The sequence below is a fragment of the Cebus imitator genome, unplaced genomic scaffold, assembly GCF_001604975.1.
Source record: "Cebus imitator isolate Cc_AM_T3 unplaced genomic scaffold, Cebus_imitator-1.0 Scaffold879, whole genome shotgun sequence".
Classification (NCBI taxonomy): Eukaryota; Metazoa; Chordata; class Mammalia; order Primates; family Cebidae; genus Cebus; species Cebus imitator.
The window spans coordinates 88,068-114,730 of NW_016108194.1; the positions used below are offsets into that span (position 1 = coordinate 88,068).

The 26,663-nt window shown below is 42.2% G+C and overlaps 1 non-coding gene across 1 annotated transcript; it reads right to left on the reverse strand.

Moving 5' to 3' along the window:
• Nucleotides 1-20,309: 20,309 nt before the first annotated feature.
• Nucleotides 20,310-20,444, reverse strand: LOC119469837. The gene has a single exon (XR_005198686.1). It is a non-coding gene; the product is annotated as a small nucleolar RNA SNORA48 (small nucleolar RNA).
• Nucleotides 20,445-26,663: the final 6,219 nt, after the last annotated feature.

Here is a 26,663-nt window from a genome sequence, read left to right on the forward strand (position 1 = left end):
GATTATATCCCTAAATACTAGGGATATAGTATCTACTGTGTGACAGGTACTTTGATTATATCCATATATGCTAGAGATATAAGATCAACTGTGTGACAGGTACTGTGATTATATCCCTATATGCTAGAGATATAAAATTACCTGTGTGACGGGTACTGGGATTCTATCCCTATATGCTGGGGATAGAAAATTGGCTCTATGACAGGGATTGGGATAATATGCCTATATACTAGGTATATAAAATTGACTATTTGAAGGGTACTAGAATTATATCCATATATGCTGATAAAAGCATACCCAAGACTGGGTAACTTATACAGAAAAAGAGGTTTCAGGGTTCATAGCAGAAGGTGAAAGGCACATCTTACATGGTGGCAGGCAAGAGAATGAGAGCCAAGGGAAAGGGGAAACCCCTTATAAAACCATCAAATTTCATAAGACTCATTCACTACCATGAGAACAGTATGGGGGAAACTGTCCCCATGATTCAATTATCTCCAACCAGGTTCCTCCCACAACACATGGGAATTATGGGAGCTACAATTCAAGATAAGTTGTTCCCCTCTATGTGCCCATGTGTTCTCATCATTTAGCTGCCATTTACCAGAGTGAATATGAAGTCTTTGTTTTTCCATTCCTGTGTTAGCTTGCTAAGGATAATGGCCTCCAGTTCCATCCATGTTCCTGCAAAAGACATGGTCTCATTCTTTCTTATGGCTGCATAGTATTGTATGGTGTGAATTTGCCACATTTTCTTTATCCAGAGTGTCACCGATGGGCATTTAGGTAGATTCCATGTCTTTGCAATTGTGAATAATATGGCAGTGAATATTCCTGTGCATGTGCAAGACCTTATTTCCAAATAGGTCACATTCTGAGGTTACGGATGGATGGAAATTAATAATAATAATAAACCCAGTACAGCCAATTTGGGTCCAGAGTGGGAAGGCTCTTGTGTAAACCAGTAGGCAATACAAAACCTTTTTGACTTCTCTACCTTTGAGTGTAAAAGCAGAGGTGACAACAGAAGATTTGCAATCCCCAACTTCATTTCAATATTATTTATACCAAAGAGTATTTAACCAAGGGTACCATCCTTTTCAGAGACTCCACCTACCCTTTTGATATTGATACTGACAGGAGACAGGGAAATACTGGCTGGAGAAGAGCAGGGTCCCTGGTGAGGGCTCCACCCTCAGGCCTGTCCCCATGGACCTAAATGAGAATAAGCACTCCTGTTTTTGCGCCCAAATGTTGCAATTTCCCAAGACCACTCTGGCCCACCGTGTCCCCCACTCTGTGCCCGTATAAACCTGACACCTTAGTGGGCACATGCACAAGTGGCTGAACGTTGAGAGGAGCAGACCCACAGGCCGGCAATGGCAGAATGATGTGGTAGAGAAAGAGAGAAGGTGGGGGCACATCTGCACGCTGAGGGGAGTGCAGCCCAGGAGCTCAGAGAAGAGTCCGGCTGCAGGGTGGCCGAACTCCAGGGGGTGATTATGTCCCCTACCCGTCTTTACAAAAAATGTAAAAATTAGTTGGGTATGGTGGCTGATGACTGTGGTCTAATCTACTTGGGAGGCTGAGGCAGAAGGAACACTTGAAGCCAGGAAGTTGAGGCTACAGTGAGCTCTGACTGCACCACTGCACTCCAGCCTGGGTGACAGAGTGAGACTGTGTCTCAAAAAATAAATTAAATATTTTTAAAAAACAATTCATGAAGACTTTCCAGTTTGTTCCATTTCACATGTCAGCTTATTTAGATTCTGAACAAGAAGACAGGAGTGATAAAGTTTGTGCTGGACCCCCTGACAAACCTTCATGTTTTAAAATACATTAGATGGGCATTTTTTCCATCACAAATGAGATTATGTCAATGTGTCCTGGGAAATACTAGCAAAGCTGCATTTGACTGCAAAGCAAAAAATAATGAAATTTCACTGAAAAGGTACTTTCTGCATAATGCGTTTTTGCGATACTCTGGAGATTGTTTGAAGACGCATCGTCACGAGTGAGTACGTGTTCATGCAGACAAAAGCACAGTGCGGGCTCTACCATAACCAAGACCCACTTTCCAGCGGGAAGTCCAAGTCCGGGTCTGCCTCATCACACGCTGTTTACTCATTGCAAATTCTCTCCACTCCAGGCTTCTTCTGAAGACCACACGGACTTCTTTTCATCAGTACAGAAGCTGGAATCAAGGAAATCACTGAATTTCATATTATTCAAATATATTTTTTATTGCAAATGGTACTTCATTAGAACTACAAATAACTATTTTATTTTATTTTTCATTTTACCATTTTCATTGAATTTGTATTTCGGTACTTTCTGCAGACATTTGGTATTTCTTTTTAAAACATTTTTGTTCTCCAATTGTATAAGTACACAGACACACACAGAGGGACAACCCTCTGAGGACCCAGGGAGAAGACGGCGTCTCCAGGCCCAGGAGCGAGGCCTCAGGAGGAGCCAGCCCTGCCCACACCTGGATCTCAGACCTCCAGTCTCCAGGACTGTGGGGGAGTCCGTGTCTGCTGTTCACAAGCCTCCCAGTATATGGCATTCTGTGATAGCAGCCTGAAATGAACTAAGACACCACATAAGAAGAGGAGATGAGGACACAGACACACACAGAGGGACGACCCTGTGAGGACATGGGGAGAAGACGGCATCGCCAAGCCCAGGAGCGAGGCCTCAGGAGAGCTGGGTGTGGTGGCGGGTGCCTGTAGTCACAGCTACTCGGGAGGCTGAGGCAGGAGAATCACTTGAACCCGGGAGGCGGGGGTTGCAGTGAGCTGAGATGGCGCCACTGCACTCCAGCCTGGTGACAGAGCCGGACTCTGTCTCAAAAAAAAAAAAAAAAAAAAAAAAAAAAAAAAAAAAAAAAAAAAAGCGTCAGCCTGATGCTGATGCTCTGTTACTGGCATATATCATAGATGGTCATCATATCCTAATTATATTCAGTTGCATGAAAGACATAAGTTCTAACATTTGATAGCAGGGTAAGGTGCCTAGAATTAACAAAAATGTATTGTGTATTTTTAAAGAGCCAGAAGAGAAGACTTGAAATGTTCCCAACACATCGAAATGATTAGTTCTCAAGGTGACAGATACTCCAAATACATCTGGCCTGATTACTACACATTCTATGCAAGCAACAAACTATCACATGTACCCCATAGATATGTAAAATAGTATTTACCAATAAGAGAAAAAAGGTAAATCCAATTATGTTTCTCAAAAAAAGTCTCAGTTTCTTCAAGTATCTGATATGATCCTTAAACTCCCTGGGCAAGTAGTCAAGCTGGGTTTTGGCTAGGTTTGTGGGGCGCCTCGCGTTTAGATTGCACACCATCCCCTTTCACAGCAGGTTTTTGATGTATTCTGTGCATCACTCTTCTGTAAGGCATTTGGTCCTAAGCTCACCATGAGCTCCAAAGGGTGGGTGTGTCCACAGGACGGAAGGGCTTCTCTGAGGTCATTAAGCATTGCTTAGCTCAGAAGCAGCCTAGGCAGACGGAATTGTGGGCAAAGGACACCAGGACGTGAAGGGTTTTCTTCCAGCCCCAAGCTTAGCTCTCCTGATATGTTATAGTGCAAATAAGGCAGAAATAAGAGAAAATGGTCAATGATGGGCTGCATTGAGAATGAGGCAAAGGAGTGTGGCCTTCCCTTTTCCTGGGATAGCTGGAAGGATTTGAGGGGTTTGGGGCGTGAGAGAGGCGTGAGCAGATGAGCTGCTCAGACAGAAGTTGCCTGTAGTTTAGGGTCCCCTAGACAGGAAAAGATTAGAAGCAGGAACATCATTGGTAATCAACAATTGATTGTCAAAACTTCACCCAATGAAAATGGCAGGAAATGGCCCCAGAATACCTTGGATGCTGAAGCCGCCTTGGAAGTGTTAGTCAAATTGAATATACTTTGGATCTGGAGGTATAAATTGTATATTATGTATAATAGGTATGTTATATATAAAATATATATTATAATAATATAATATCTTAAATATTATATATAATATATAATACTTGCATACTATATATTATATATAGTATTTAAAATATAATAAAACAAATTACATGTTGTTTATTTCATATTACATATTAAATTGACATTACTATTAATGGCAGAAACCACAATTACTTTTGCACCAACCTAATAAGCAATAATAATATGTAATATTGTTATTACATATCATTAAGTAATAATGATATGTAATATTATTACACATTATTACACAGCCCAGAATGACTGCTGGGCTTCCCTCAGTATAGCTAATATGTGCCTTCAAAATGAAAGTCCTCTCCACACCTGTCTGTCTGTCTGTCTGTCTGTCTGTATTTCAATCTATCTGTCTGTAATTCTCTCTCTCCATCATCCATCATCCATCATCTATCATCTTTTTATCTATCATCTATCACCTATCATCTATTATCTTTCTTTCTATCATCTATCGTCTATTTTTTCTGTTTCTCTATTCTCTATATCTTTGTATTTCGATCTCCTACACACACACACACACACACACACACACACACACACACACACAGAACAAATCTCCAATCTTCTGCTCCCTTGAGCAATGTAGTTAGATCATTTTAGTCTAGGAAATGTGTCCAAGTAAAACACATAAGTCACTGGTCCCGACCACAGAAATATTTCTATCACAAAGAACATGGATTGAGCAATGCAGTCTCTTTGTGAAGAATGAGGATCTATTTTATGCAAAAGATAACTTAAAATAACCAGAACCACTGTATGGCTTTGCTGCGCATACACTCATTTCATCTTGGTGACCATCTGCCAAAAAGAATTATATGTATTCTTGAAAATGTATCATAAGCCACTGTTAGGACAATGGCTTCATTGTAGGAACCACTGTCTGTTGATATGTCACTATTATAGTACAGTTGACCTTTGAACAACACGGGTTTCAACTATGTGGCCACTTAGAAGGAGATTGGATTTTTTCCACCTCTGGCACCACTGAGTCAGCAAGACCAACCCTTCTTTCTCCTCCTCGTCAACCTTCTCAATGTGAAGATGACCAGGATGGAGACCTTTATGACCATCCCCTTCCACTCAATGAATAGTAAATGTATTTTCTGTTCCTTATGATTTTCTTAATGACATTTTCTTTTCTTTAGCTGGCTTTATTATAAGAATACAGTATTTAATACACATAACACATAAAATATGTGCTAATCAACTGTTTATGTTATCAGAAAGGCTTGCAGTCAAAAGTAGGTTATTAGTAGTTACGTTTTGGGAGACGGAGTTTCACTGTTGTTGCCCAGGCTGGAGTGCAGTGGCATGATCTTGGCTCACGGCAACCTCCGCCTCCCGGGTCCAAGCCATTCTTCTGCCTCAGCCTCCCAAGTAGCGGAGAGTACAGACGCATGCCACCACACTTGGCTCATGTTTGCATTTTTAGTAGAGACGAGTTTCATCATGTTGGCCAGGCTGGTTTTGAACTCCTGACCTCCGGTGATCCACCTGCCTTGGCCTCCCAAAGTGCTGGAGTTACAGGCGTGAGCCAACATGCTCGGCCTACAAGTGGATTTTTGACTGCATGGGGGATTGGCACCCCTAACTCCCACATTGTTCAAGAGTCTACTATACATTAATATGCTACTGGCGTGTGTGTTATTGTAATACTTTGAGCGTTGGAGAAGGTACACAATTTTTTGCCTCCTCTCTCTTACCTGCTATGGAAACAAGGATCCTGACCCCTGGGCTATTTCCCATGGTGACATCAATTAATTTGGGTCTCAGCTCCTGAAAGGAGAGGTTACAGATCATAACAAAAACTGGTGAATCTCACAAAGGCAAGCATGAAAAGACTCATGGCAATGAGTTTAACAAGAAGGTGACTCTACTGTAAATTCCCACTCATTCAAAACTCCTGTGACTGGGAAGTTCATGCAGCTGAAATTTGTCTTCTGTCCTTCATCTGAAAGAACCATTACACAAATCCCAAAAATCTGGTTAAAAGGTGTGTTGGAGGCATTCTACACAACCATCGTAAGGTTGAGTAGAATTAAGCATCCAGTGCAATGGACACCTATAATGGTAATTCTGAGTTACTGTGAGAGAGTGTATAGAACAATAACAAATTTGAATATAATTAAATATAAACGTAAATATATGCAATGGTGACCTGAGCTGGGTATAATGTAACTGTGATTTGGGAATAGCACATCTGTAATGAAAGAAACAGAAGATGCTATGTCTCTGCTCCATCTCTTATATCTTCTTCCTGAAGCAACTTATGGCTCTATTATGTGGTTTTCACATGAAAAATGATAAAAGTAAAATATTTGAACTTTCTTAGCTAATATGCTCAATGGATGAATGAATAGACAGATGATAGATAAATAGATAATGGATAGAGAGATGAGATACATGATTAATAGATATATGATAGATAGANAGGAAAATAGGTAGACAGATGATGGATGGATGAGTAGATAGATAAGCGATGGATTGATAAAAATAGACGACAGTTATAGATGAACAGAGAGATGATGGATGATAGACACATAAGATAGATAATAGGTACGATAGATGAGATAAATAGATAATAAATAGATACATAGATGGATACAGAGAGAGATGAGAGTTGAATAGGTAGGGCAGTAGCTACACAGATTGGTAGATGGATGAGTACATAGATGATAGATGGATAAAAATGGAAGAGATAGAGATACATATGCGATAGATGATGATAGACACACTAATAAACCTAATAGATATTACATATGATATGAATTTACACTTATCCTGACATCCACACAGTTGAGGTGTTCGTGTAGAGGAATAGCTAGATGTTAGCAATTTGTATTGAGTTACAATTGTACTTTGTATATTTAAGTGTCGTAAGCCAAATTCTCAATAACCTAATCCTTTTAAAATTCTCAGTTCACTAGAATCCTGAGTTAAAAAGAACTGACAACCCTCCAATTCCAAATAATTTCTCGAGAGTAATGATGCATTTGAGAGAAACCCACAGCCTCCCTGACAGGAAACTTCTCCACTGCATTCCCTGGAAGTAGCAGTCTTTGGGGCCCTCATTTGCCTCGAGCTAATGATTTTGTTCTCTTCGTTTGCTCATGGGGGAAACGATTGTCACAAATCAGTGAGTTCTAGCTTTGTGCGCTGAATCTGGAGAACCGACACATTTGAAAAATTATTTTTGAAACTGACCTCACTCATCTGTGCCGGCCTCTGCAGAGGCTGTGGTTAGCTGGTCCTGCTCACATAGATGTGCCAGATGGAAAAAAATAAAAGTCCTTTCAACAAACCGAGAAGCGATGACCCAGATACAAAGAATGAGTATTCGTTTCCAGTGTCCGCTGGTGACTCACCTCATTCTGTCATTGGTCAGAGCCTTCCCTTTCTGAGGCAGCGCCCTGGCAAAGGCAGGGTTCTGGGAGGACGGGGCTTGCCTGGGAAACAGTGATTCAGGAATCAGACAGGGGGGCCGGTATTGGGTAATTGTATCACTCTACCCTCAGCGTGAGTTAGAAAATCATCGCATTCCTCAACTTCTGCAGCACATCTTCATTCTCTGCCATGTGCCTGCTTGTGTGTGTGTGTGTGTGTGTGTGTGTGTGTGTGTGTGTGAGAGAGAGAGAGAGAGAGAGAGAGAGAGAAAGAGAGAGAGTCTTATTGTGTCACCCAGGCTGGAGTGCAGTGGCACAATCTCTGCTCACTGCAGCTTTGACCTCCTGTGCTCAAGTGATCCTCCCACCTCAGCCTCCCCAGTGGCTGGGACTACAGGTGCCAACCATCATGCTTGGCTAATTGTTTTGCATTTTTTGTAGAGACAGGCATTTGTTATGTTGCCCTGGCTGATCTTGAACTCCTAAGCTCAAGCAATCTATGTGCATCGGCCTCCCAAAATGCTGCGATTACAGGCATGAGCCACCACACCCGGCCACCATTCTCCACTTTTCACTTGAGTAGACACCTTTACAAGCAAGAGTGAGCTCTGACACAAAGCTCTTGCCCAATTACACAAACAGAAAAATGATGAAGAATGAGTATTCACCATATTTTGAATACAGTGGAACATCTGGTTTTTGGTTTTTGGTTTTTGAAACAGAATCTTGCTCTGTTGTCCAGTCTAGAATGCGGTGGTATAATCCTAGTTCATTGTAGCCTCGACCTCGTAGGCTCAAGTGATCCTCCCACCTCAGCCTCCCAAGTAAATGGAAGTGCAGGTGTGCAGTAGCACACCCGGCTATTTTTTTTTTAATTTTTTTGTAGACACAGGGTCTCACTATGTTGCCCAAGCTGGCCTCAAACCCCTGGGCTCAAGCAATCCTCCTGCCTTGGCCTCCCAAAGTGCTGGGTTTACAGGCATGAGCCACCACTCCCAGACCCGGTTTTTTCTAACATCCGTTCCTTTGACGCTCGTTTATCAGGGGAATGCATTTATTCCTTAGGGCTGCCGTACCAAATTGCCACCAATATAGGGGCTTCCAACAACACACATGTTGAACTCGCAATTACTTTTGCACCAGCCTCATACATCTCTCACGGTTCTGGAAGCTGGAAGTCCTGATTCAGTGTCATTGAGTCGAAGTCAAGGTGTTTCCGTGGTGGCGCTTCCTCGGCAAGCCCTGGGGGAGGACCCTTCCTTATCTCCTCCAGCTGCTGGTGGCTTTGTAGTCATCGCTGCAACCCCCAAGGCCAGCCTCTCTGAATTCTCTCTGTGCTCTGTCTCGCCTCGTCTTCTCTGTGGGTGGGTCGGATCTCCTTGTGTCTTCCTCACATTAGGATCCAGGCCTGGTAATTTAGGAGTCACCACTTCTCAGTTTGTTGAAAGTACTTTTATTTTTATTTCCACCTGGCACAGCTATTTGAGCAGAACCAGCATCTCCCCCACAGCCTCTGCCAAGGCCTGCCCAGGTGAGTGAAGTCAGTCCCCCCAAAAATAATTTTCCAAATGTGTCGGAACTCCAGTTCAGCGCACAAAGCCAGAGCTCATTGATTAATCATCTAGTTGCTTCCCCCTACAGACAGGATCATCTGCTCATTTCAAGATCTGTACCTTACACACATAGGCAAAAATCCCTTTTTCCAAATAAGGTTCCATTCACAGGGTGTAGAGACGAACAGCTGATCTGTGTGGGGAATATTATTCAGACTATGGCAAGGAATGATTTGTCACCATTTTGGAAGGATACATTTTTCAAAATAATTTCAACTTTTATTAAAGATTCAGAGGGCACTTGTGCAGGACTTTTTCCTGGGGACATTGCGTGAAGCTGAGGTTTGGGGTACAACTGATCCTGTCGCCCACATAGTGAGCATAGCACCCAATAAGTATTTTTTCAACCCTTGCTGCCATCCCTCCCTCCCCGTTCTAGTAATCTCTAGTGTCTATTGTTACCGGGAATGATGCATTTTTAAATTGATATCTGTCCCAGCTATCCCTGGGAAAGACTGGGAGTGTGGTTACATTGTGGTCAGCAGTGTAATCCTGTTTCTCCACTGGAAAATAAAGACATGGTGTTAAAACTGAAAGAGACCTTGGGAATCTTCCCCTTAGAGCTTAAAAATATGTCAGCCAGGTCCTGGGAGGTCAGAAGGACCGAATGGGGCCAACGCCTCGCCCCTCGCCAGCATCTCCTCCACCCATGCTGTCTGCCCACGAGAAAATTAAATTATCTTTTACTGTAGCCAAATTCCCCTCAATTATCCTCTCTTCCACTTTTGTTCTGTTCTTCCCCCTCCTGGAAGATGGAATGAGCCTTTACTGCTTTCGAATTGTTGGCCTTCTTACCGGCCCGGGTCCTGACACATGGGCTGTGCCTGAGGAGCCTTTGGAGCCTTTTGCAGGAGGACAGCGGGACCAGCTTGAAGTAGACTCCTCTCAAGAGGCAAAAGACCACTGAACAAGCTCATGTTCAAGTGGTTCCAAAGTACTAATGAAAAGGGGGAGGGGGAAGCAAATCTCAGCCCTCCAGGTAGAGAAAGAACGTTTTACAGCTATTTAAACATCGGTAACAGGAAACCTTTGACATAACTAGCTTCTCCCAAACGAGCAAATAAATACTCTTACTAATGTAAGAAACATGAATAAACACGAGAGAATTCCAACAAAACTCAAGAGGATCAACTTTTTTCTTTAACTTTTCACATCAGCAGCTTTCAAATTCTGTCAATTTAGCATCTAAAAAAACTTGATACATGTTCAGCATATCCATATGCAATCAAGGCGCTGCCATCAAACATCATATGATTCTTTTCATAGTTTGATAAAAACAAGTTCTATTATAGAGCATGGGGCATTTGAGATAGACTTATGAATTCCTTCTTTATTAATGTTTTGTATATTTTTCATATTTCCAGATAGTTTCCCCCAAGGACATTGGTAATTCTGTTTTGTTTTGTTTTTTAAATGATAAAGAGAGTTTAGCTTACACCCTTAGGTCTCAGCAAACTCCCTTGTTGATGGTGAGAGAAACTTTCCATCATTAACAAAAAACATATGCTGAGGTTTAGATGACATCAATCCTATTCCTGTGGAATGATGGGATTTGGGAGTTCTGTGTAGTTAAAAAAAAAAAAGAGAGAGCATTATAGTTTACTCAGAGCCATAATTTACACCAAGGGGAACAGAGAGGAGAATGAAAGACCATTAATAAGAATCTCTTCTCATTGTATCAGAGAATGTGAGGCAATGACTAATAAGAACAGATACAGCTTATATGCATGGTGTTATTGTGATGGAATGTGGAGCATCACCCATGGCAAGCCATATTCATCTTAGATACAACGCTATTATCATATTCTTGGGGGAATCTTTATCTCCAGGGTGTTGGGTTCATTCCTCCCTCCCAAAACCCTGCTCTGCTCACCCATTCTATTCTCCCTGTTGGCCCCTTCGTTGGTAATGTCTTGACCACAGACACCACCTGACCAGACTAACACTCATGTCCTCCTCCTCCTGCTCACAATGAGGTACCTCACTGGCATTCTCTTAGACTCTCTCTTCTCCTTTTCTTTCAACAACTTTACATGAATCAAAGATGCCAGATGGTGCTAAATATTTTTAGAAACACACACACACACACACACACACACACAGAGCAGATGTTCTCAGACTTTCCTGCCTTCACTAAGAAGTTTTCTCTTGACCTGCCTCTTTCCCAAAAGTGACCGACCACTCTCTCTTCTTCCCGTCACTAGCAAATATCTTTACCCATGGACAACACTCATTTTCTCCCATGGGTCTTGGCTCCAGCCATCTTCATTGCTCTGTGATGCTGCCCTTGGAAACATGGTTGAGATCTCATTTCCAACCCAGAAACCCATTCTCAAGAGTTTCTCTTCTTTGAGCTTCTGCCTTCTCTCCCCTCCGAAATCTATCCTCCCCTGGTTTCCACAGTGCCCTCCTTGCCTCTTCCTGGTAGCGCTCATACTTCCCATATCTATCATTATATTTTATTGTTTTCTCTTCTCCACATACCCATATTTGTAAGAATTTACACTTGGTCCCTTCCTTTTTCTCTGAGACCTCATCTACTTCTGCTCCATTAAACATCTCCCAAACACATGGCTCCCGAGTCTTTAGCGTCTCCCTAGTGAGGCTCAAATTGTCATTGATCTACTGAATCTGTTTACTTGGATGCCTCTATTTAACTCGAACTCATATTTATTAGCCCCTCACCTCATCTTAGTGCATTGTATGCTGCTGTCACAAATTACCACATACCAGGTAACTTACAAAGAAAAGAAATTTATTCTCCCACAGTTCTGGAGTCGGAAAGTCCAAAAACAAGGCACCAGAGGTCAGGACTTGTTCTCCTAGTGTACAGGATGGTGCCTTGAATGCTGGGCCTTCCAGAGGGAACAAAGGTTGTATCTTCATGTAGCAAAGGAGCAATGGGGAGTTGTCGAGGGGAGAGACAGAGGAAGAGAGAGACAGGAGAACCCACTGCCATCCAAACTCTTCTTATAGTGGAGCCCTTATGACCTAAACACCTCCCATTAGGCTCCGCCTCCCCAAACTCTTACATTGGGAATTATGTATCCAACACACGCATTTTGGAGGAGACGAAAACCTTCAAACTATAGCATTCCCTTCATCCCCACTGTACCACCATTACATGTCATATCTCAAGGAGTCACTGTTTATCCATGTGAGAAATCAAGGCCACATTTTTTAGTTTCCTTGTCTAATTGTCATCCTCACATCAGACCTGGCAAAATGTTCCACCAAGTCTGTGGATAAATTCCCTCACCAGTCTTTCCCTTTCTCCCTAGTCCCTCTGCTGTTTTCCTGGTTCAACTCATCATCTCCCTGAAGACTAACATAGAAACTAGTAACTCCCATTCTCTCCTTTGTATTTTTTGTCATAGAACCCCTGCCCACCCCCCGCCAAAGTTTTTGTTGGGCACATGTCTGCCCTTATAGGGATACCTTTCCCCAGCCTCCCTTGCAGGTAGTGGCAGCATGTGACCAAGGTATCCATGAACTATGAGAAGAATAGGCTGGCCCTCTGCTGCCTTTTTTTTCCCTGAGGGCTAGTTTCTATAGGTATTGTTTGATGGGCAAGTATAACACTCTTTGGTATAGCAAAGATAGCAATGAAAGCTAGGTCCCCTGAAAACACTTTCCTGTGTGCCTACTAAGCCACATTGGGCCTATACTTAGAAACACCTTATTTCTCATTGAAAGCTTATATTGCCATCATCATCATCACCATCACCATCGCCATTATCATCATCATCAACATCATGATCACCATCACCATCATCACCATCACCACCATCACCATCATCACCACCATCATCACCACCATCATCATCACCGTTATTATCACCATCATCACCACCATCTTCACTGTCATAATCATCACTATCACCATCACCATCATCTTCACCATCACCATCATCACCATCATCACCATCATCACCACCATCATCACCACCATCTTCACTGTCATAATCATCACCATCACCATCATCTTCACCATCATCATCATCACCATCATCACCATCACCACCATCATCACCATCATCATCACCATCATCACCATCATCATCATCACCATCACCATTACCATCATCTTCACCATCATCATCACCACCATCATCATCACCATCATCATGAGTATCATCACAATCACTGTCATCATCATCACCATCATGATCATCACCATCATCACCATCCCCATCATCTAAATTTCCTACTTTATTTAGATCTCCTTGGTTTTCCCCTAATATCTTCTTTCTGTTCCAGAATTTTCCAAGATCTTACATTACATTTAGTTATCACATCTCTTTATGCTTCTCCTGGATGAGACAATTTCTTAGACATTCTTTGTTTTTAATGACCTTGACAGTCTCGAGGACACAACTTGGCAGGCATTTTCTAGGATATCCCTCAATTAGGATCTGTCAGATATTTTTTCATGATCAGACTGGGATTACAGGTTTTGGTGAGGAAAACCATGCAAGTAAAATGCCATGTTCATTGTATCATATCAAGAGTGACTTTAAGGACCTATCAGTGGGGATTATGGTAATGGGCAGTAAAAGCTGTCATTGGCGGTTTCCAAATTAAGGTTCTTTCCTTTTGTCGCTTGTTCAGCCTCTCATAAGCCAACACATTAAGATTGCAGTATATATCACCACCTAGATTTAACTGCATATGGAGAATTAAGGTAGAGGCTTATGTCATAGTTCGGATGCTGTGGACTGATAAGTACTAGTGAAGGCACCAATAAGTAATAAACTTTTCCCCAATGTCCAAGTTGGACTCAAATCATATTATTTGTGCACTAACATGAAGAGTAAGCCCTGAAGAATAAAAAGAAGTAGAAGGAGAAAAAGGAGAAGGAAAAGAGAAAAAGTGGGAGAGGAGGAAAAGAGAAGGAAGAAGAGGAGGAAGAGGAAGGCGAAAGGGAGAAAGATAAAAATTTTAAGGTCCATCTCCCCATAATGGATTAGACACAAAATTTCTTCCACAAAAGGGTAAGTCTGCAAAGAACTGAAGCCCTCAGGTGATGGCTTTCACTGCCTCTGAACCACAGCTTACTTTGCAAAGGGAAGGGATATGAACCCAGGTAGAGACAGGACAAGTTTGTTCTGCGTTTGACTTGTTTTCAACACCATTCTGCCCATGAATGCCAGCCTCTTCCCACCCTGCGCTTGCTCCAATTCCAAGTTGAGGAGTCAGTCTAAGCAAACGTTCTTCATACTTTCTACCATCAGCCCAACCCTAGTCAGATTATGTACAGTTATTTATTCAACATTTATCTTATCGGCAAGTCTCCTTCCTGCCTTCCTCCTACCTTGCACAATATTGAATCTCTGCATTTCTATTTCCCAGTTAAGTTTTGATTTTCCAGCAAGATCCATACATCCAGGCATTGACGTGAGTTGTCAGCAAGTAGTGGGCGCAGAGTGAATGCTGAGGGGCCCCAGAGCTCCCTGAAGCTGAGTCCCTTTGCTTGCCAAAATGCTCTCATATCCTGTTTTGCATGCCATGTGTTAGACAGTGCAATTTCCATCCAGTGGAGATACAGCTGTTTGTATCAGTTGCAAACCAGCTAAAGACACGCAGCCCCAGCTTCTGCAGAAATTGGCTAGGATGCAAGTTAAACTGTCCCAATTTGCTAATGAACGTACAGAGGGAAAAAATCTTTTCAGCTTGGCTGGTTAGTTGCAAAATATGTCATTTTCTCATTCACATAATTTTGGGGCATGATCAAGTGGAAAATGTAACTATTTTTAAGGTACTCTTTTTCCCTATAATGGTGATTATTCAAGGGTGCAAATCAGAAAGATACATCTGGGATTTTTTTAATAGGCAGTTAAGATTTTCTCCCCTCCCCAGACCTACTGAAAAAGAATAGGGTGCATGAAGTTTGCGAATGTTCTCCCTGGAATTTTGATTTATAATCCTGGATAAGAACTTTGCTTGAAAGCAGTGGGTGACAGGGTTTAGAGCTGCTTCCAACGCTGAAGTTTAGGATTCTATGAAGCTTTAAATTTGGATGGAGTGAAAAAAACAGACATCCATTCATGTTAATAAACAGCTGCACATTAGGAAAGTAGATACAATCATAAGCTAAAATATTTCTTTATTTTTGTTTCCTGGCATGAGTGCATTTGCCTCAGAAATAGTCTCTATGGAAGCCAACATGTGGCCCCTGCTGTGTTTATCCATCCCACTTCCTCCTCCTCCTGCTCTCCAAATATCTTTTGCATTACTCTCCTCAACCCACTAAGTGATTTCTTCTCATCTCTCTTTCTGCTCAACCTCAAAAAAGAACGTTTTACATTGGATTATGGTGATCAGAGAACCTGTGAAGACCTTATGGTTTATAGCACATGTATGCCATCATTACTGTCATCACACAGGCCTGATGTTCCTGTAGCTGAGTGATCCATAGCTATAGATATAGCTATCGATGACCAAACAATCAATGAGCTCACTGCTCAATGTACACAGAGGCTAATGCCATGACACTGGCTTTTGACAAAAGAAAAGCTTTATTGTGAGTCACCTGGCAAAGAGTCAAGAGGTAATGCTCAAATCTGTCTCTATGAGCTGGGCTTTTGGTCAGGTTTTATAAGCACAAAGTAATTCAACAAGATCTGATTGGACCTTGGAATGAAGTGATGCCATAGGGCATGATCTGATTGGATCTTGCCATGGGGTTATGCCAGGAGGCACGATCTGATTGGCTCTTGCCATAGGGCGATGCCAGGGTTCAATCTGATTGGATCCTCTATCCTGACATGTGGCATCTGCTTCTTAGTTCAGCACCTACTCCTCAGTTAGGTTTCTCTCAAGTTGCATGCTTGGTTCATCTGGGCAAATTCAGGTTCCATGATTCTCAATGTGGGGGTTCATGGCAACTGAAGAACAAATCAGTTTTGTTACATGAAAGTTGAGCCAAATTTGTCTGATGCCGTTTATATATATATATATATATATATATATATATATATATATAATATGTACACACACATATATGTATACATATACACACACACATATATAGTTTCATGTTACTTAATTGGTCACCTCTTAGGTGTCATTTTTTTTAGGTCACTAACCATAAAAAATGATAAACTTTATAAGGATGTCTATTGAATAGAGACAGCACCTTTAGCTCTTAGACTTTGGAAATAGCATGAATTTTATATTAGTTTAACAAAGAAACAGAATAACTTGGACTGTGCTACCATTACAAGAAAACCAGAGAGATCAAGAAAGTAGAGTGCAAGGATGTTATCTGGATGTCCACCGAGGGTGGCCAACTGCCTAGTTCCCTCAAAACTTAGGGGTTCAGTGCTGAACACACCCTGGGATGTGGACATTCAATGCTAAAACCAAGAAAACCACAGACAAACCAGTGTAAGCTGGTCATCATACTTACACTTCCGGTCAAGATGGAGTAACAGAAGTAGGGTTTTCCCTCCAGTCTCAAATAACCAAAAAGTAAAGAAGATTAATTCTCAAAAGAAGATTAATTTTTAAAATAAAGGGAAAATAAATAAATTTTCAAAAGGGAAAAAAAATGACAGTGATTCTCTGGAAGCAGAAAAACAAAGTGAGACCTTCGGTGGCCCCAGCTCACTGCCTTGAGAGCATTTCCAGGCTATGACTTGAAGGCAGAAACTAAGAGAAGCCTGGAAAACTCCCTGAGTTGAGGAGATGTAGCTGAGAGAATGGCCCAACCATAAATCAACCTACTAGAAAGCGTCTTGCCATCAGAATTCTCAAAACATCAAAATGACATACCTTTAAGATAAGAGATTCTGGAAATTTTCAAACACAGCTGGGTCAACTCTTGCTTCTATCCCTTGAAACCCTAATGTAAGATGTTTGGAGTGTGCATCGGGCTGTTTTCTAGTCAATCCCCAACGTTGAGCCAGCTCAAACACTGTCAGATTTACACTATCGAGTTTTAAATGACTTCTTTTAACAAGTTAGATATATTGTGTAATAGTCCATCGAATATTTTGAGGGGAACAAAAGAATGCAAACACAATTTGATGGACTTTAAAAAAAATCATTATAGGTCAGGCATGGTGGCTCACACCAGTAATCCCAGCACTTTGGGGTGCCAAGGTAGGAGGACTGCTTGAGCCCAGCAGCCTGGGCAACATAGCAATACCCCATCTCAAAAAAATTAAAATAGAATTAAAAATTTTAAAATGAAAAAAATTTTTAAATCATTATAATTCTACCCCGAAAAAATACAAATCAAACCCAACATGAGTAATTCACCTATTAAATAACTTAGTACAGTGCCAGTTAAATGGGAAACTAGGTCTATACTGATATAATCGAGTTATAGTTTATGCTTTGCTTTCTGATGTTGGGTTGTTTCAAAAGAAAGACATTTTTACATAAAACATCCAGATAATTACAGTTAATTTGAATTTGTCATCTTTGATTTTGTTTGTAGATAACAACAATGTTTACTTTTGTTTAGTTACTGTAAACCTCAGTCTATAAACAAAGAAGATGCCTTCACGACTATCCATCTATGAATTAAAATTATTTGCTTTAGCAAGACTAAGCAGAAAAAGAACTTAGCATATGCTATAGTGGATTGTCTTGTTCCTTTAGTGGTATTTCTTACTATTGGAGTTTCTTTGCACTCAATTTATTTGGGATTTAGAAAATGTAGCCTTAGCTCTACAAGCGTGGGAAGAAAGAAAGCCTTTACATTCTCCGTATGTATAACAAAGATGTGTATTTCAAGCATATAGGTACTTTTCTGCAACAACAAAATGTAGTCTCAATGGGTTATCCAGACTGTCTTTATGTTTACCAAAGTGTTAGGCTATCCAAGATTAAAATTCCCCAAGCCCATTAACCTCATCCATTTTTTTCTGACTACAGCATAAGCAACGCTTTCATGACATCACTAAATAACATACACATGTGGTCACAGTTGCAGATACATATTTCCTGGCTGTGTGCAAGACGAGGCACTGTTTGCACAGGATCCCTTAAGCAAAATGTCACATTCCACCTGCAGACATCTGCCTACACAAATGTGGGTGTGCAGGCAGTATACCCTAAGAAAAAATCTGCTATAAACTCTCAGAAGACCAGACACACTGCAGACCTCAACAGCCTCCCGCCCTTAGGCAGCCGTTTCTACAAGAAATGATGTGCAGATTTTCCCACGCCCAAGAGCTGTTGTAGACAGGCATGGTTCTCACACATTGCATCACTGTTCCCCAGTTGAGAATTAACTCTGTCTCAGTCCCATTCTAATGTCCCCAGCAGGTATATCAATGCTATGATTCCTCTCTGTTTATCATCAAATCACCATTACAGTAAAGAAAAGTCAGATCATGCACTAAAGAGATTTCTCCATCCATAGCATGTTATTCTTTGAAAGTAGAGGGCTTTAAAAAAATAAGAATTGCACACAATTTTGCATGCTAGTTTTTTCAGAGAACTTAAAACACATGGTTACCCTAGAGGAAATGGTCACATTCTTCATTTCTGTCAGTGCCTATCAAGATTAAACTTCCTGGTTGGAGACTAGAAGATAAGATCAGAGCAGGAATACAAAGAAAGAGAACACAGGCGACTCAGACATTTCCAATCACAGTAAGAAATGGCCTCTGGAATGGAACTCAGGTTAAAGACTAAATTCTGATGAAAAACCTCCTACCAGTCCTGTTTCTAATTTTTTTTCATGCCCAAAACCATGGGATTTCTCAGATCTCAGTCTGTGGCTGTCTTGGTCAGCTTGGGCTTCCACAACAAAACACCGTATACTGAGTGGCTTATAAACAGCAGCCGTTTATTGCTCCCAGTTCTGGACTCTGGAAGTCCAAGATCAAGACGTGGCAGACTTAGTGACTGATGTGGACTTCCTGGTTCATAGACAGTGTCTTCTTGCTGTGTTCTCACACAATGGAAGGGACAAGGGAGCTCTCCAAGGGCCCTTTTATAAGGGCACTGATTTCATTTATGGGGCTCCACCCCCATGACCTTATCACCTCCCCAAAGCCCCAATTTCTAATACTATAACCTTGGGGGTTAGAATAAATTTGGAGAACACACGAACATTCAGACTGCAGTAGTGGCAAAGGCTACAGTCATGTGTCGCTTAACAACAGAGATCCATTCTAAGAACTACATCCTTAGGTGCTTTTGTTATCACGTGAACATCGCAGAATGCATTTACACAGCCTGCATGCTCTGACCTGCTAACACCTAGGCTCCATGGTTCAGCCTGTGGCTCCTGGGCCACAAGTCTGTATAACAGCTTGCTGTACTGAATACCGCAGGCAATCGTAACACAATGGTAAATATTTCTGCATCTAAATTCATCCAAACATTTAAAAGCACAGTAAAAATATGGCATAAAAATGGTACATGAGTATAGGGTAGATTCATTATAATTTTAAGAAATGACTGTCACATATGTAATATATATATCCAGGAGTTGGAGGCTGCAGTGAGCTATGATTGTGCCACTGCACTCCAGCCTGGGTGACAGCAAAATCCTGTCAAAAGGAAAGGAAAGGAAAAGAGGAGAGGGGAAGGGAAGGGGCGGAGGGGGGGAGGGGAGGGGAGGAAAGGGTGCTAATATCAGAGGAATTTGAGAGAGGGTGGGAAACTAGGAGAGAATAATTTGGAGTAGAAAAAAAGGGGGACAGTAGATACAAATGTGGTTTTCAAAAGAGCAAATCAGATAGTTTCTCCTCACAGCCAACTTGTAGATAAAATAGTGTCCCCTTGCTCTTTCTGGAGGTAATGAAAATTCCCACTCCATCGGTGTTCTACTATTACAAGTTAGGTCTGGTAAAATGCCAGGGCTGTTTGCCTGTTGCCATAATTAAGTAGCCATTGACACTTGAGTAAGAATTAATAAATTAGTGAACTGTCAGCAAGTGTGTTGTCAGAGCCTGGAATTACCAGAAGTTTATCTGCTAAAGGAGAAGCTAGACTCCAAAAAGGGGTTAATGGGAAACTGAACACAAGTCCCTCTCACGTCGGGATTGTCCAGAGTGCAGACTGACCTTTACAAATCCGCAATAAAAATCAGTGACTTCTTAAGAGGAGTTCTGAATGATACTTTTCCCCAAGGATTTGGAAGAGTCACTTTTTCATGTGTCATCCTCACTTGTGGGGGACATGTGTGTGTGGCTTCGTGATTAATTGCCTTCTGCAAACTCTGATTTGTTACACAAGTCTATGCTGGTTATTCTCCATAGGTGGTCCCAATTCCCCATTTACTTACCCCTTTTTCTGCCATGCTGCCATCACTTAAAATGAACTTTACTTTTAAAAAAAAAAATGTGTCCAAGGCATGAACCAAGCGTAGGCACAGACGAAAAGCCAAGCTGGGATGAACAAGGGGTTGCTTTGTCCCTGGCTGATATGAGATGGGCACCACCAACCAGATGCCACTCTACCCACGTCAGGGACATAAAATGAGCTTCTTAGGGCAAATGAGAAGGGCACTCAAGGAGAGTCAGGGATATGGTTTGGATCTGTGTGCCCACTAAACTTCATGTCAAACTGTGTTCCCCAGTTTTGGAGGTGGAGCCTGAAGAGAGATGACTGGCTCATAGGTGTGGCCCCTTCATGAATGGCTTAGCACCGTCTGCTCATCGCTGTTCTCACGACAGTGAGTGAGTGATCACTAAATCTTCCGATTGTTCGGAAATGTGTAGCACCTCCCCCATCTCTCTCTCTTCCTCCTGCTCCAATCACGTAACATTCCTGCTCCCCCTCTATCTCCCACCATGATTGTCAGTTCCTGAGGCCTCCCCAGAAGCAGAAGCTGCCATGTTTCCTGTACAACCTGCAGACCTGTGAGCCAATTCAACCTCTTTTCTTCATAAATTATGCAGTCTCAGGTGTTCCTTTTCAGCAGTCCTGGGCAGGACAGGGAATCAAGGAAATGATGGCGTTCTCTATGTGCAGCAAGCACGGTGACCTTGACCACACAGTCAACACGGTAAGCTTCAGCATTTGCATTGTCATTGAGCTCATTCAAGCAAAGCAATTCTGCTGTAGGGACTTTCCCTTCTAGAGCGCATGTGCATTTTGATGTTACTTGTCCTCAAAGTGACCCTTGGTTCATTTTCATAGTAAAAAGCCCACCTGTGGGTAGAGATATAAGACGCTAATGAGACCTGCAGTGCATGAACAAGCATGTAGAGCTACTGCGCATGTCACCCAGAGGACCTCCCAGAGCATGCTTACTAGCAACACCTTCCCACCCACTTATGAATCACCATGTAAGACTCCCAAAGGGAGATTCTCCAGCAATAATCAACACTGTCTTTCTCTAACTAGCAGCCTGTCCCAATCTACTCCCTCAGGGCGTACTCTATATTCTGCTCCTGACTTTCAAAACACTCTTTTTGTTTTGCAACAATTTACTCCATGCAGCATCCCCTTGGCTGTGTGTGTGTTACTTAAATTCTTTTAAACTAAGAAGACAAGAATCAAGGTATCATAACATCCGTCAACAGTGTGAGAACCGACTAATACAATGAGAAAATGAGGAAAAGGGCAAGCCATGCTCACTGTGGCGCTGGGTCTCCTGTCCCTTGCTCCCCTCTCCTCAGTCACCCTCGAGGTTAGAACCTGAAATGGGTCAGTAGGGCTGCTGTCCTCGGGGGCTGCCTGCATTCCTTCTCTCATGGCCCCTTCCTCCGTCTTCAAAACCAGGAGCGTTTCTTCACCTCCACCTTCTCTCTGTCTGTCTCTGCCTCTCTCTGTCACTCTTTCTGTCTCCATCTATCTCTGCCGCTCTCTGTTTCTCTTTCTGTCTCTGTCTCTCTCCATCTCCCCCTCTGTCTCTCTGTCTCCCTCTCTCTGTCTTTCTGTCTCCCGTTCTCTGTCTGTCTCTCTCTTTCCCTGTGTCTCTGTTTCCCTTTATGTGTCTCCATCTCTCTGTGTCTCTGCATCTCTCTGTGTCTCTGTCTCTCTCTGTGTGTGTGTCTCTGCCTGGGTCTCTGCCTCTGTCTTTCCTTCTCTCTCTGTCTCTCTGTCTTTGTGTGTCTCCATCTCTCTGTCTCTGTCTCTCTCTGTGTCTCTATCTCTCTCTGTGTGAGTGTCTCTGCCTGGGTCTCTGCCTCTGTCTTTCCTTCTCTCTCTGTCTCTCTGTCTTTGTGTGTCTCTCTCTGCTTTCTTCATTACGTGTCTTTCACTCCTTTCTGCTTCCCTCTTCCAAGGAGCTTGGTGTTACACTGACAGCATCTGAATAATCCAGAATAATCTCCCATCTCGGGAGTCTTAATTTGGAAATCCTGTTTGCCATGTAATGTAAAAGATTCACAGGTTTCTGAGGTTAGGACATGAACATCTGAGGACAAGGGAGAATCATGACGCAGCCCACGGCAACCACTTTAGGATTCTGAGTAAAACAACAGGGTCAGCCAGACATAGGGCTGTAGTCCCAGCTATTTGGGAGGCTGAGGTGGGAGGATCACTTGAACCCAGGGATGAGCTATGACTCCAGCCAGGGCAACAGAGCAAGACCCTGTCTCAAAATAAATACATCAGTTAATTACATAGAACAGAATTTGATTCTCTAAAAGGTATTCACTGTTTTGGTGACTGTTATCTGAATGTTCCAGGTAATAGATTTTATTTATTTATTTAATTTATTTATAGAGATGGGTTCTTGCTTCATTGCCCAGGCTGGAGTGCAGTGGTTCAATCACAGCTCATTGCAGCATTGACTTATTTTTTAAAAGAAACTTTGGTAGAGATGAGGTCTCATTATGTTGCTCAGGCTGATCTAGAACTCCTGGGCTCATGGAGTCCTCCCACCTCAATCTCCCAGCATGCCGGGATTACAGGTGTGAGCCACAGCACCTGGCCATGCCGATTTTAAAGCCTATTTAGATCTTAACGCGTTACATTGTCCTCCGTTTGATGACATAATAATATTTGTGATCATGTTCATATGACAGTGCTTAAACATGTTGAGTGTTCAAAGAAACAAGCACTGTTGCAGACTGACGTCAATGTTTACAATGCCTTGTGCACATAAATGTCATAAAGAAAAAGGAAGTCGTTTTCTTTAGCCCTCGGAAGACTATTGGGTGAATAAAGCAGTGACATTTCACTTTAAAGAGAAAATTAAGCAGGTAGGGCTTGCTTCAAAGTAAATGTGTGCTGAGCATAGGAGAATCAGAAGTGGAGATACTTTGTATATGTGGAAAGGGTAAAGTTAACTCTTAGAATGTGGCTAAAATTCAAGGTAAGGAACACGGCAAGTTGTCAGTCATAACATGGAGAATTAAGGGAATACAGATAGAGTTTTACAAATTCAGTTTGCAAAAGAAAATATCCAAAGAATGGCTGAATAATTAGTAAGATCTACAGTTCGGCATTTAACAAAAAGGATCCACTTCAGATGCTGATCTGTGAGCCAGTCTTTGTCTATTTCCATTTCTCTTTAGAGCACAGCTGTCATATATTCAGTCTAATATGATAGATACGCCAGACGCCATGGCTGAAGCCTGTAATCCCAGCACTTTAAGAGGCTGAGGTGGGCGGCTTATCAGAGGTCAGGAATTTGAGACCGGCCTGGCCAACATGGCAAAACCCCATCTCTACTAAAAATACAAAATTGAGCCAGGTGTGGTGACGCACACCTGTGATCTCAGCTAATCGGGAGGCTGAGGCAGGAGAATTGCTTGAAGCTGAGAGGCAGAGGTTACAGTGAGCCGAGATCGTGCCACTGCACTCCAGCCTTGGCAACAGAATAAGACTCTGTCAAAAAAAAAGAGAATAATCGAATAATATGACAGAAAGGGAGATAGATAATAAAGTAATAGATTAACAGATGATACATGATAGGTAAGTAGATAGATGATAGAGATGATATGTAAATAGACAATACATAAAATGATAGATATAGATGATAGATATGATCGATAGCTAGATAGATGACTGATAGAAAGATAATCGATGAGTAGCTCACAGATGATAGACAGATGACAGATATGATAGGAAGATGATAAATGATAGACAATAGATATGATAGATGACAGATATAATAGATGCATTTGATAGATACGATAGATAGATGATAGATCAATAAATAGTACATACATACTTCTGTTTCTATGGCCACTTTTAAAATAAATGCCTAATGTTTTATATGTTGACATGTAAAATCGTGTGTTCAGCCCAACTTCCATTGTGAAAAACAGCACGTGAAATCTAACACCACTCAAAGAATTTGGTGCATTTTCTTGTCTACAGTGCTGGTCAAGTTCAGCCCCAACTGCCTAGAGGAGGCAGCAGAATTAGGGTAGGTGGCCGGAGCAGCGTGGAGCCCCATCACCCCACACAACACTGACACAAGCGTGAAATGAGGGCTGGAGTCGGGAGATAAGAGGTAAGATAGAGTGGGTGGGTCACCGAGACTCAGAGTCTTCCATGGAAATCGGACAGTGGGGCTTACAGTGGAATGGAGAGGGCAGGACATGGGGCCAGGGTGGTGACTCAGCGGGTCCACATGAATCCTCACTGATGGTAGGTAGTTAGCGAGGACAGTTTTGTGGAGTCAAGATCCAAGCCATGGGGGCTCTGCCATCTGGTCCCAGAAACTGAGACCTAAAAAGGCTTTTATATATGAAGAATTTTGACAAAGGCATACTTACTTACCTGAACAAGACAACAGCATCAAAATATAGAAGATGAGGGGCAAAAAGAGAACAAGGCACTGTTTCCTCAGCATCTTCAAGGGACGTTACTAAGCTCATATGATCAAACACACCCCATGACCCGCACCATCACCAGGAGATGGGCACTTTCTCATCTTCATCTTAACAAATAAGATAATGGAAGTTCAGAGACAGAATTTGGCCAAGTTTCCAAAAGCAATAAGCAGAAACACCATCGCTTGTAAGAACCTGATCTATAATAGTGCAAAGGCAGTCTAACACTTATCACAGTTCAAAGGATTGTAACAAGTAGATTTTTTTTCCTGTGTTATATTCCTTAATACTTTCATTAGCCAGCATTTAAATTCTAAGCAGAGGTCAGGTGCGGTGACTCATGCTTGTAATCTCAGCACTTTGGTAGGCAATAGTGGGTGGATCACCTGAGGTCAGGAGTTCGAGACCAGCCTGGCCAACATGGTGAAACCCCATCTCCACTAAAAATACAAAAATTAGCCAGGTGTGGTGATGCATGCCTGTAGTCTCAGCTACTCCAGAGGCTGAGGCAGGAGAATCACTTGAACCCAGGAGGTGGAGGTTGCACTGAACTGAGATCGCACCACTGCACTCCAGCCTGGATGACAGAGCCAGACTCTATCTCAAAAAAAATAATAAAAATAATAAAAAATAAATTATAAGCAGAATTTCCATTGCATTTTGCTTATCTGAAGTACATGTAACTTGGGGATAAGAACACTCATATTCAAGAGCTAAATAAAGTTAGACACAATTCCAGACATTAACACTATGAAGCTCTAGGAAGGAAAACAGTAGAAACAAGAGGCGTGTAACTAAAAGCAAATCAAACCGTCTCTTTCATCTAAGTACATTCTATTCTTCATTGTTTCGTTTTTGCAATCACATGACAGTTTTCCAGTGCACACACTGAATGTCTCCCCTCTCTCGTAGGCAACAAGAATGGACAAGACTTCTTAAGCTACTCGACTTCAAACTATGCACACGAGAATTTTAAAGACACACAGAGCTATTTTACCGGCAGAGACTTGGAGTTGTGTCCTGGTAACGTCTACACATCTCGGCCAATGCAAACACAACTCAGGTGTGGCAAAAACCAGGTGCAGCCAAGTGTCTCTACCCTTCGGAGAATGTGCACATTGGCTCATGAAAAATGTCCACAGACCAATTCTGTGAAAGGCTCATAAAGTCTCATTTAAAGTCACAATGCCCGGCACATGTTTTAAAAGTTGCAAAGAAAGCAGAGATAAAATAGAAACAGACAGGCAATTACATGGAGAGCTTCATGAAAACATAAAGTCAGTTTGGACTGCTCTCAGAAAAGGAGAACACACTATATTTTTATTTAATAGCTGGAGCTTGGGAACGGTCTGAAACCCTGGAACCTCTGCCTCCATTTTCCACTCCCCTCAGCCAGGCTAGAGACAGCATTGATTATAAAAAGTAGTGAACATTATTGCACCAAGAAAAATTACGTCCATTGTAGCATCTGCTGAGGTAAGGCAGAATGGAAAAATCGGAGCCATCCCATTCTCGTAAGCCAGCTTCCCAAGTGCAGAGGAAAGGAGCAGTGGGAGGGACCTGAGATTTCCAAGCAGAGTTCGCTTCTGCTCCTCATTTGAGGTGGACTAGAGGGACTTAGTACTTCGAATCTCTGAGACATTGTCCTTTTCCAACCCAACAGCACTGGATTCCACAAATTATTTTGAGGATGGCTCTATGGCCAAATAAGCAAAGAAAGCAGAAAGCAGCATAATGTCTGGGGTCTGGAGAAGATGCCTTGCATTATGCCTGGGCCACCATAATAAAGGTCCACAGCCAGGGGGCTTAAACAACAGACATTGAATCTCCCACAGTCCTGGAGGCTGGAAGTCCGAGACCAAGGTGTGGGCAGGGCTGGTTCCTCCTGAGGCCTCTCTCCTGGGCTTGGAGACACGGTCTTTCCCTCTGTCCTCATGCGCTCGTTCCTCTGTGTGTGT